Source organism: Hermetia illucens, chromosome 1, assembly GCF_905115235.1.
Source record: "Hermetia illucens chromosome 1, iHerIll2.2.curated.20191125, whole genome shotgun sequence".
Taxonomy (NCBI): domain Eukaryota; kingdom Metazoa; phylum Arthropoda; class Insecta; order Diptera; family Stratiomyidae; genus Hermetia; species Hermetia illucens.
In genome coordinates, this window is record NC_051849.1 from 60,440,129 (window position 1) to 60,451,555 (window position 11,427).

The window sequence follows — 11,427 nt, forward strand, 5'->3', positions numbered from 1 at the left end:
GTTATATTTTTTGTATATAAATATGATATATAAATGTTCTAAGATTTTATTTAACATTTTAAGATGTTAACTAAAAATAAAAAGATGAGTAGTTGAACTGTTTTAATTATTGTCATTATTCTGCCATATCAAAACCATGAATCTGAGCTTTCTTACTCATTTTTTCCCGACATTTTCTTTAGTCAATACTTTGTTCTCCAGATAAATCATTTCAGATGAGAAAAAGAAGTACTTTTTGTGTATATACTGAAGCTGTGCTACCAAATGTTCGTTTGAAAATGCTATAGGATACACATAAATAACTTCTAACGCTACCTACATATTAGTAAACTGCCCAAGTTAAAAATATAACTAAATATACTGAGTTGAACCTTTCAAGCAGCCATTAATGAGCCAAAGATTGGTTGGGAGCACTTCATTTATGAATGCAAAAACGTTTTCACTTTTCAACCCACAATAACAAAAATCATTCCTTTGAAAATTATGCTGTCTGTTCTCCCCTAAATATTTAGAATACTTATGTATCTCTCAGAGAAGTACGTCAATTTTCATACCGCATAAATTTACTTCAGAAATGCTAGAGGTTGCTTCTTGAAATGTTCAAGCCCGCATTAATTTAGTTGATACATTTCATACAAAATCCACATTCATTCTGATAAACATAAACTGAAACCACAGAGTGTAAGGAAAGTAACATGAATCTTGTAAATAGATTAACTCTTATAAGAAAATTTATATTTGAAGATGGCTTGTTATGGCGTCGGTGGTGTAATGGTCAGCATAGTTGCCTTCCAAGCAGTTGATCCGGGTTCGATTCCCGGCCGACGCAATTATTTTTATTAATTGAACATTTCTTTTTTTATTTATCTGAAATATTGTGAATCTTTAAAATATAAAGAACAAAGTAACTAATAAAATTCCAGAAAAGTTTCGAATGAGTGTTTATGACTTCAAATAAGTTCGACACATGTCCCTGGACCGAATAACCGGAGAATTATTATTCGGACCTTAAAATGGCGTTGAAAGCCTGTATAATTTCTAACATGCCTTTTTTGCATTTTCATACGAAAGTACACACAATAATTAACATATTTCCGAAATTTCTGGAATGTCGGATGCGAAGAAATAATTTTTAAAGTTGATTTAAATTCACGACACAGGCGACGGACGTGACGTAATTTTGGCAAAATTTTCATTCGCCCGCAGCCAGCAGTTAGTAAACAACGCAATCGATTTTGAAGCGAATTTCATGGTAAAGGCAGTAAGAAAAAGGCTCAACAGGTTACGGTGGGCGGGTCACTTAATCCGTATGGTTGAGGATGATCCCACCCGGAAAATCTATAAAGGCAATATCTATGGTAGAAAAAGATGAGGCATACCCTGCCTAAGATGGAGGCCAGGACGCCAGACAGATTTTAGGGATATCGAATTGGTGGACCTCGGCGCAAAACTGGAATCTTTGGAGTTCTTTATTATGGCCGGCCTAGACGTGATGAAATAAATTAAGGTGAGTTGAGCATAAAATGCCCATCTGGAGCACGTTGAGGTTTTATAAAGGCAAAGTTCAGAAATTTGGTAAAAGTGAATGTGAAAACGGTGTGTAATTTTTTGACAACCGACGAGCACATACTTTCACGAGTATAATGCACCGGCAGCCCGAACTTTGTAAATAATTATACTAATTGCAAATATTAGATTCAAATTGTCAAGAAAAAGCTACATAAATTGTGCGTCCCTCAAACGCCCCGTTAGGAAGGGTGAACGCACAATCAAAAAAAATAATAATAATACTCTTGCGAAATCGCATTAGATGAAAAAGCAGAACAAGGATTTAAATTTGTTTCTATTCGTGCTATCGTTCAAAAACTAACTAAATGAACATAATTATCTCTATATCCGAGAAACGTATGACTACCTTATTTAAATCAAAGTGAACTTGTCCCCGGATATCTGACCCGTACACCGACCAAGTTCTTCATTTGTTATTGTCTCAGGCCAGACTACCCCGATGACATGGCACAGACATCCATTCCATGTACCATTCCTATATAGTACCATAGCACAGAGAGGACATTGGCGCGGAGCAGACTAAACTTGATTATAGTGCTGGGATAGTTGCATTTCCAGATTTCAAATATCTGATGCTGTTATCGGCAGAAACAACGTTTCGCCTATTAAAGCAGATAGGAACAGCAGATATCATTTTCGTAGTAGAGGTGCTTGAAGAAAGATGACATTGCCGATTGAATTCCTTCACGTTTTTCATGAAGAATGTCACCGAAAACGAGAAGAAAAAGTATCGCTAACAAGTACAACTGTGAACGACTCCACATTGAACTTCAATTAACTTAGTTAGTTTCTAGTTAGTTTCTCCTGATGCACCCTTTGTGTAGAACGTTCCGGATATACTCCCTTTTCACGCGCTCCAAAACTTTCTCGAAAACGATGAAGAACAGGTGGAACGGTAATATAAACACCGGACACTGACCTACGGTGAAAGGTGGTAATGTGGGCAGTAGAGGAGGATCTTGGGCAGAAACCAGCCTGCTCTCTGTCGATCAAGCTTTGGAGGTGTTCTTGGATACATTCCCGTGTTATTTTAATTACTATCTTTGCAATGGCAAGAAGCGATCAAATATCTCTCCAGTTGTCGCACTTAAGACAGGTGCAGAAACTGCACGGAAACATCCCTGCTTTGAACCTGAGTGAGAGAGAATTTAAGCACTACTGTACGATAGATATGGGGCACCATCTTGTGTGAGTATATATGTATGAGGATGGGGAAAGGTAAAGCCTCTGAGCACATAGACCGTAATTGTCCATTGTATTCGATTCCCCCGTCTAACTGAATATTTAGAATTACTTTATACAATGCAGGACTTTCGCTAATGGATATGATACTATCCGGTGCAGTTCGAGCATATCAGCACCAAAAATCGTATGCGTAATGCGTCCATAGGCGGGGCAATCCCATAAAAAATGTTCCATGGATTCCGCTTTCTCATTACAGAAGGTACACGTATTATCTTGTACCATTCCTATTCTGAACATATATTTAGCGAGTGAATTATGGCCAGTCAGAATGCCCACAACACTTTTGCAAATCTTCCTGCTTTTCGCCAAGAAAAAGTTTGCAGTGTGTTTGTATGGTTCCAACAGGAAACGTCTGGTGTGTCTAGCTACATTTAAGCTCTGCCACCTACCATTACGGGAAGCTCGTTCCCAGTTTTTAATAGAAGCATTAGCCAGCTCAAATTGAGGAGATCAAGCAAGGGGGAAATTGAACTCTCTTCTGCTAAGGCGCCTCAGATTTCATTTCCTTCTACAATGCAGTGACCAGGTATCCAGAGTAGTTCACCATATTTAATCTAGATATAGAGTCCAACATTCTTGAATGATTTTTGAAGTGATTAAAGGACTACCCAATGCTCTCAATGCATTCCGCAAACTAGCATTATTGAATAATATTGAAATCTAAATTTTTGGTGTCTTGTTAAACTTTTTTGTAAATTTTGATGTTTTTCAAGACTTCTTCAATGTATAAAAAAAACTACTGAATGAATCGCAATTATCTTAGTTTTAGAACCGTAGAAATATGTTCTAAATAAGTCCTGAAAATTTCAAAGAATTTCGTTGGATAGATTTTGGGCTATGGTGGCAGTAGATTTTCAAAATGCAGTTTCGAGAAAAACACATTTAAAAAGTAGAATGTGAAAAGGAGTCGGAACGGCTGATTTGACGATGAATGTAAGCTAGCAACGGAACGGAAGAATGCCGCATACCGAGTAATGTTGCATTCTCAAAGAACGCGGGCACGCGCAGAGTCTTATCACGAACTGCGTCGAGCGGAGAAGCGACTTCACAGACGGAAAAAGGAAGCTTGGGAGAACCAACAAGTCTGTGAACTAGAAAAGTACAGGGAGCAACCGCACCAGGCGCGGAAGTTTTACCAACAAGTCAGCAGGATGAAGCCTTATACACCTCGATGCTCATCCTGCCGAGACAAAGAGGGAAATCTGATTTCCGACAGAATGGGCATATTAGAGCGATGTGTTGAGTACTTTGATGAGCTACTGAACAACCAGAACATCGGCGAGTTGGAGGTCCCGCCAACTGAAGACGACGGACAAATACTGCCACCACCAAGTTTAGTAGAAACAGTCCGTGCAATTCATCGGCTAAAAAATCATAAGTCGCCAGGAGCCGATGGAATTACAGCCGAATTGGTTAAATATGGAGGCGACCAGTTACATCAAGTGGTTCATTAACTTGTGCTCAAGGTATGGGACAGCGAATCAATGCCTGACGACTGGCAACGAGGCATAATCTGTCTCATACATAAAAAGGGAGATATCACACAGTGCAGCAATTATAGAGGTATCACGTTGCTGAGTACCATCTATAAGGTATTCTCCACTATCTTGCTAGGCCGGATAGCCCCATACGCCCAGAACATCATTGGCCCATACCAAAGAGGCTTCACTCCAGGCAAATCAGCAACAGATCAGATTTTCTCTCTGCGGCAGGCGATGGAAAAACTGTTAGAATATGGACAACAGTTGCATCATCTGTTCATCGACTTTAAAGCCGCCTATGATAGCATAGCCAGGGTAAAACTTTACACGGCCATGAGAGAATTCGGTATCCCGACGAAATTAATAAGACTGACTAGGCTGACCCTGACCAATGTGCGAGGCCAGATAAAAGCAACAGGATCACTCTCAAGACCATTCGACATCAACAATGGTCTACGACAAGGGGATGCGCTATCATGCGTCCTCTTCAACCTGGCCCTCGAGAAAGTGATCCGTGATGCTGAGGTGAATGCAAGAGGTATGATCCTCTTCAAGTCCACCCAACTACTGGCCTATGCTGACGATATCGACATCATGGGAAGAACCACCCGAGACGTACAAACTGCCTTCATCCAGATCGAGCAGGCAGCGATTGAGGCGAGATCTTGGGCTGCACATCAATGAAGGCAAGACAAAATATATGGTGGCAACGTCAGCACCGAAGACGAATCAACCAACAACATCAAACCGCACTTGTCAAACACAAACACAAAGAAGAATAAGGATAGGAGAATACAACTTTGAGACCGTTGACAATTTCTCCTATCTAGGGTCGAAAATCACAACCGATAACAACTACGATGATGAAATCCGCGCACGGTTGTTGTCAGCCAACAGAGCCTATTTCAGCTTACAAAGACTGTTCCGCTCGAAACGTCTCACCATAGGGTCAAAGCTCTTACTGAACAAGACTATGATCTTGCCAGTCCTCATGTATTCCTCGGAAACTTGGGTTCTTAGCAAGAAAAATTGCGAACTCTTGGCCGCGTTCGAGAGAAGAATCCTCCGAAGAATTTTTGACCCCCTACATGAGGATGGACGATTCCGTAGCCTACACAATGACGAAATCTATGAGCGATACCATGACCGGACGGTCATGGGTTGTGGATAAAATCCGGCTCAATAGGTTACGGTGGGCGGGTCACTTAATCCGTATGGATGAAGATGATCCCACCCGGAAAGTCTATAAGGGCAATATCTATGGTAGAAAAAGAAGACGAGGTAGACCCTGCCTAAGATGGAGCGATGGCGTGGGCCAGGACGCCAGACAGCTTTTCTGGGGATATCGAATTGGTGGACCTCGGCGCAAAACCGGGATATCTGGAGTTCCTTATTAAGTCAGGCCTAGACCGGATACCGGTTGTTGCGCCGTTGATGATGATGATTTTGAACCATAAAATCTTAATCTTAGGTTTCTTCAAGAAACACATGTAAAGCCTTGGCTTCAATTCTTACCGTTTTAGTGAAATGATTCAAACGTCATTCGGACCGATAAATACGCGTTTCATTACGGCGATCAACATAAACCTGGCATGGGACATATTACCTATTTAACACCATAATTTCCAAACGACTTCGAATATCAAAAAAAATATTTTGCCCATATATTCCACGCTATATCTAGATACAAGTGATATCAAAAACCGATCCCTAGAATCCGACACACAGGTTGACCCCCCTCATTAAAGTTTCTTCCACACCATGCTGTCTGGCAACATCGCAAGGAAAGGCGCTCCATCAAAAGACCTTGCAATGTCCACGAATACCCCCATCGCCTACTCACCTTTTAGATTTGAGTCCTCTATCTTTGAAACCAAAGAGTGATGAGGAGACTCACAAGTTTTTCCACGCTGGTAAGCGTGATAGTTTTCATTTACGAGCTTAGTATCTTCTCGAGAATGTGATGCTCAGCTAGTATCTCTAGAAATTTCAATGAGAATGATGTTAAGCTGATTTATTTGAAGTTCTTTGAATTTATATAGTTATCTTTTTCAAACTTCTTTATGAATACTACGACAACTAACCGCAGAAAGATAGTATATACGTAGCCCAGAGAAACATTATTTCTTAGAAGCTGTTCTAAGTGCTTTACAGCCTCTGTATGGCTGAATCGTTTTCCATTCGATCACGGGCTACCTAAACTGTTTAGGCATAACTGACAGACAGAACTGATCGTGGTTGGCGACCTTAGCCTCTGATTCCTTACCCCTTGGAGAGTTACAATCCGTTGCTTCCATTTTCATGTGTTTTGGGCGCCCTTAGTAAAGTAATGAAATACTACAGGCTATTCCACCACGACAAGGTGGTGTCCGAGAGGTGGGGCATCCTCTTGCAAATTGGACCCAAATCTTCCCCACCTATCCAACGCCGTTCATCTCTTTGGAGCTTTCTCTTCAAGTGAGGGAGAGCATTCGGATTCGCTATTACCGCGATAACAAACAAGTATAACAGTTTAGCAAGCTTGTCAAGACCCTAGGCTGATTTTATTAATAAACAATGAGTGGTGAAGCGTCACATATTATTATTCTGTAAAGGCGAAGTCGCACTGCGTCCTTAAAGAACTATTATTCCACTTTCACCGATTACAGTGTACCTATTAACTATAATATCTCAAGCAAGATTATAACCATTAGGAATTTTATTATGTTCCCTACTTCCAAATCTTTCAACTTGGCATCCGGTATTAAGTGTTCTCCCAGGTGCCTCGACCTACTTTGCACAAGTGCCGGACACTCTCTCAGAACGTGTATAGGGGATTCAACATACTCCAGACAAAACCTGCAGACAGTGTCCGTAGATAACCCTAGCTTCCCTAGGCGATAGGGTAGTCGGCAGTGACCAGTGCGAACTCCCACTATGATTCAGAGGTTCTTCTTGGTGAGGTTTAAATATTCCTTTGTGCGCTTGGGTTCGTATCCCCCAATAAGCACCCTGGACTGCACCATTCCTGGTAGGCTCGCCCAGTATAGTATTGGAGACCATGCGTAGTGGAGAAAACCAGCAGCTTTTGATGGCCTGCGAATACCCTGCTTTAAAGTGTATCAAATTTTTTCTTTGCAACAGTGAGTTTCTGGGGTGGGAATGGACGCACCTACGAGAAGATATGAGAGCCAGTAGTGCGGATGTGATGCTGTACATTATGCTTACCTGCCTGTGAGAGATTACTTTCGGTAGTTATGTTGTTGTATTTTTGAAGAAGCGAAAGTGAGGGTCGTCTACCTGCTCAAAAATGATCGAAAATAGAAGTAGAACGAGTAGCAAGTTTACCTGAAGACCTGAGTGAAGTTACGGGACCTATAAGAGACCTCTTCTGCAGATCCACTAGCAACCCATAGTGGCCTAGAAAGCCTGCGCTTAATATGAGCACTGATGTCCGCTACTACGAAACGCGTAGAAATCCCAAAGTTACGTCCACTTGCCTGTAGCCGTAAGTATATATAGTATGTTTGAAGAATTTGCCGTTGCTACCGGGTGAACTGAGACGTCTGCTCTGGTGTCGATCAGGTAATAGCGCTTATTTAAAGGATCGAATATTGTTAAGCGGCGTGGAGCTGCGTTCTTGATAGCCGCCGCCGAAGCTCCCAACGAGTTTAGTTTTTTGGAGTCGCCCATTTCAGTTGACGGACCGCGAACGAGTTCAGGACCTACCACCCGAACGCAAAGCTTCAATTGTTGCCGCTACTTTGGAGACGGTAGCCCGCGAGGGTTGCAACCTTCTGCTGCAGCTCAACAGTTTGGCCCGTGGCTTCCTGCGGTACTTCATTAACCACGGGGCGCGCGTGTACCTCGTGGATTTTGTCAGCAGCGTTTGCTAACATCTTCAACGATCCGGAGTCCGCATAGGCCAAGATGCTCTGAGGGCTTTCCGGTAGTCGCTTCAACCACAGCAACTTCAGAAGCTCAATCCCGATCTTATCCCCTGCTTCATCTCACACAGCAGTTGACTCGGGGAGCGGTGGCCTAAGGTGAGCTCCGTCGCAGAAGGTTGTGGGGTTCACAATTAAAATGCGGCTATTTCCTCCGGAACCCGGACGAATCCTCGCTAATTAGCTTGTGCCTCCACAAAGTTCCCTCAGCCGTTCCTCATCATTTTTTAATGTCATACCTATGAACTCGTTTCCGATTCTACACAAGGCTTCGGGCTCGTGTAAAAACGTCCCTGCTCCCTTCTTAGCCAAATCATCCGCTGCCTCATTGCCTTCCAACCCAACATGGCCTGGAAATCAGAGTATCCAGAGCTTATTGAGCAAGCGTATTCACTGCCTTAAGGCATTCCCATTCCATTTTATAGTTCACTTGGTTAGACCTAAGTGCCTTCATCGCCGCTGTCAGTCAGAATAGCAATTTTTTGCCCCCTGTAGCTCCTTTGGAAATTAAAGGAGGCACATCTGTCTATTGCGTATATTTTCACCTGAAATATACTAGTGGGCTTACCCATTGGCTCCAAGTACATTTTCCTTGGACCAATGACCCCGGCATCCGCTCCCTTGGCTGTGAATAATTAGTTGCTGGTTTAACTTGCATATCACAGCCACTCTCTCTCAGCTTGCCTTGTTACTACAACGTATTTCAAACTTCTTATCGAAGTGAAACCTCGTTGTCATATTATCCCTTGACATCAATAATTCGGGGTACCGCCTAGAAAGCATATCAATCTTCCTTCGGTTTAGGCAAATCTCCCCCTCACTGATACTCGCCACCATCATGAAGATTGCCCCCCTTGCCAACATCTACATGTGCAGATGGAGAGGGGTTAATTCTATAAGGACTTCCAGCCATGCTATTGAGCATGTCCTCATTGCCCCATTGATACACACACAAGCTAGTCTTTGGAGTTTCTGCAACTACCTGGCTTGTGTACTGTGTTCAATTCTTTCCGCCAAGATTACGGCCCTATGCAATGTATATCGAAAGTAGTATCATCGGGGTGCAATCCAATTTTTTTCTTGCAAGCCATCGGAGCCCTTGTATCTAGACATGCATCTTCCAAAGCCTCGTATCTCGTTTTATCTTCATGTTAGGTAACCTTACTCGTCCTAGTGAATGGTACAATGGTGGTTTTAGCTGGATTGATACGCAGACCCGCCTTTCTGCACCACGCACAAGTAACCCGTAATCCAGTTTGGATTCTATCACATAGGGTATCCTCATATTTGCACCTACAAATTAAAACAATGTTGTCCGGGTGATCTGAACCTGTATTCCAGTATTTGTTAGCTCATCCAGGAGGTCATCCACTACCATATTCAACATAAGCGGTAATAGTACCCCGCCTCTTGAGTAGTATTCACGACAATAGAATTTGTACCTGTCGGCACTTCTCTTTACCTACTCTCTAAAATTTTGTCCTCCCATTAAAGCAGGGTGTTTCCCACTCCCCTGCTGATCAGGGCATCTTGCATTTGTGTGTGATGTGTTATCGAATGCTCCTTCGATATTCAAAAATGCGTACAATGCTATTTCTTTTTTTCTATAGTATCCCGTAATACATCCGTCAGCTTATACAGAGTACTTTCGGTTGACCGTCCTGCCCGGTAAGCGTGTCGACACTGATGCAGGGGATTACGCATTAGAACGTTAGTCCTAATATAGTTGTCTATGATCTTCTACACCGTTTTGAGTACGAAAGATGCTATTCAAATTGGTCTGAAATATTTAGGGTGAAAAAGTTCACCTTTACACGCTTTCGGAATAAAGAACACTTTTGCCCGCCTCCATGTCCTTGGCAATATATCCAAGGGCTATGCTGGCGCTTACCACCCTTAGAAGAGACTCTAAGGTGATTCGTAAAAGCCTCGCTCAAGTGCAGAGGCGAGGAGCTTTGCGAGTGGCGTCTGCTTATCGCACCGTCTCCGAACCGGATGTGATGGTGATTGCGGGAGTGATCCCCGTTGCCCTCCTTGCCAAGGAGCGCAAAGCTATCTATCGCCGTAAGGGCGAAAACTTAAGAGAAGTGGTTGCCCAGGAAGAACGTCAACGCACCCTTAGCGAATGGCAACTATCTTGGCAAAATGAGCCAAGGGGCAAGTGGACTGCGCGGCTCATCTCAAGGAAGTCCCTGACTTGAAGGCTCCCAAAGCCGGGAGAGCGGGAGGGCTAGCCCGAAGTAATGTGTCAAACGGTTCCAGGCTAGTTCTCTGATGACAGGGAGGTGTTTAGTTGGTAGTCCGCCAGCGTGCTGTTGCGGGAGTCCAACACTCTGTGTGTAAACGCATTCACCTAGGCCTAGGCCACTCTGGATTATTGTTGGGAGGATGCCATCTACTCCGGGCGATTTCCGTGGTATAAAAGTTCCCACTGCCCATCTTATCCTAGCTTCCGAGCATACCTCTTTTGCTAGTTTCCACTTCTTTTCTTCGCCTTTTATTGCTTGTTGGGATATGAAGCAGAATGTTGTCGCCTTCCGCCATGAGGTAGGACCCCGAGTCGTGAGAAGCGGGTATAATCTTTTCTCCTCGTTCTCGGTAAATGCCCCATCCTCCCCTTTCAGACAAACAGAAGATATTGCCCCGTCTTTGGCTACAGCTTTGTACTGCCTAGTTGTTTCTGTGCCTTCACATAAATCAGTTCAGATGGTTCATGGCTAGGGGTGGAGCCACCAGGCGGCGCTCCCGTCATTTCGATTTAAATTGCAGGATAGTCAATCTAGTCCGTCTAGCGGTGATAACTGTTTTTATTTCACAGATTCAATGATATATAGTTTTATACAGAAAAATATGTGCGCGTTTATACTTCTCGGACTCTTCATACGTAATGGGGGCTATTCATATTTCTAGGATTCATCTTACACTTAATAAAAAGAATATCATACAAATGCACAAATGAAAACATCGTTTGCCAGTCCTTGTCATTAGAAAGTTGAAGTGCATACATACAAAGGAAGATGAACTTCATTGTCCCCGGGCCAAAATATATGTATGCACATATATATATATCGATGAAAATATGGAACATTTCAGAAATATTTTTCTTCGCAATAATAATCACTCTTCAGTAGGAACCCTTTAGTTACAAAGCAACATTTAAACGATTAACATAATTTCTCCTTTTTGTTGAAGATAAAATCTAAAAT

General features: G+C 42.7%; 1 non-coding gene across 1 annotated transcript; it reads left to right on the forward strand.

Moving 5' to 3' along the window:
- The first annotated feature begins 757 nt into the window (after positions 1 to 757).
- Positions 758 to 829, forward strand: Trnag-ucc. The gene has a single exon. It is a non-coding gene; the product is annotated as a tRNA-Gly (tRNA).
- Positions 830 to 11,427: the final 10,598 nt, after the last annotated feature.